Here is a 1,063-nt window from a genome sequence, read left to right on the forward strand (position 1 = left end):
CCTGCTCTGAGAGTCCCTCAAGTTTATATGTTCCACCACCAACACCTGGTTCCTTTGATAAGCTGCTGGAGATTTTCCCCCAGCCATCCTATTGTTTCATCTGGGCCAGGTCTATTCACTAGCTAATAGACCCTCAATGACTGTTTCTTTCCAAGAAAGACTTGCAGCCTCCATTCCTCTCTGTCACCACCTGCTGGAATTTCAGTCCAACATGGAGGTAAAAAGACAACAGAGAAGGCGACTAGCCTTACAACCTAACTGCAGCTTGCAGCTTGATAAAGATACATACAGAGAGTTCATAATCTCAAACTGGAATTCATAAATGGTACATAGATTCCCCCAAACAGCCATAGGGGGATAGCCAGTTACCTATCCAGGCAGTGCATATACTGCGGTGTACAGCCTTTGCTGGCAGAGGTCCATGCCACTTCTTACCAATGTCCCACACATTGGCCCTCATCATTGACACAGAGGATGGCAGTGGTATTCTCTAAGAAGCCAGCACTGCTCTGCTGCCCCTTCATGACTTAATCAGTTAGGACAGGATATTAACCTTTGCAGAACCGAAGATTAAAAATTCCCTGTGATCCACATTAAAAGTTTCTGGAAGAAAGAAAGAAAAATGAATGAAGTTAAATTATATTTTAAGGTGAGGGAAAAAAGGGTTTGGAGAGAGTTTCATGTATACATTCAATTCCTACCATACTGGAAGCTGCTCTGCACTGTTTTTCAGATCTGATGCATTACATTTGGCTGGTGCATTCCAGCCAAAGAAACCAGTTTTGCACCACTGTTCGACAAGGCTGTGGAAAAAACAAAGGCCGAACAAAAGCTTCTTTTAAACCACAAGAAACAGAGGCAGGGCTGGATTAACTTTTTGTGGCCTGGCTCCAAACATATTTGTGGGCCCCTATAGGGGCAATGAAACATGGTGTGGGGAGGTCGGTCTTTGGAGCGAGGGGCTGGTCAGGGGCAATGGGACATGGTACGGAGGGGGCAGCCCCACTCCACCCAGTGTGAGGGTACTGTTTACAAACCGGCAGTCGCCAGATGCACACTGGCA

General features: G+C 46.2%; 1 long non-coding RNA gene across 1 annotated transcript; it reads right to left on the minus strand.

Annotated features, from left to right (window-relative positions):
• Positions 1-263: 263 nt before the first annotated feature.
• LOC120396060 lies at positions 264-804 on the minus strand. Its single transcript, XR_005592952.1, has 2 exons — positions 702-804; positions 264-603 (listed from the first exon to the last, which is right to left on the minus strand). It is a non-coding gene; the product is annotated as an uncharacterized LOC120396060 (long non-coding RNA).
• Positions 805-1,063: the final 259 nt, after the last annotated feature.

This window comes from Mauremys reevesii, linkage group 1 (assembly GCF_016161935.1).
Source record: "Mauremys reevesii isolate NIE-2019 linkage group 1, ASM1616193v1, whole genome shotgun sequence".
In the NCBI taxonomy this organism is placed as follows: domain Eukaryota; kingdom Metazoa; phylum Chordata; order Testudines; family Geoemydidae; genus Mauremys; species Mauremys reevesii.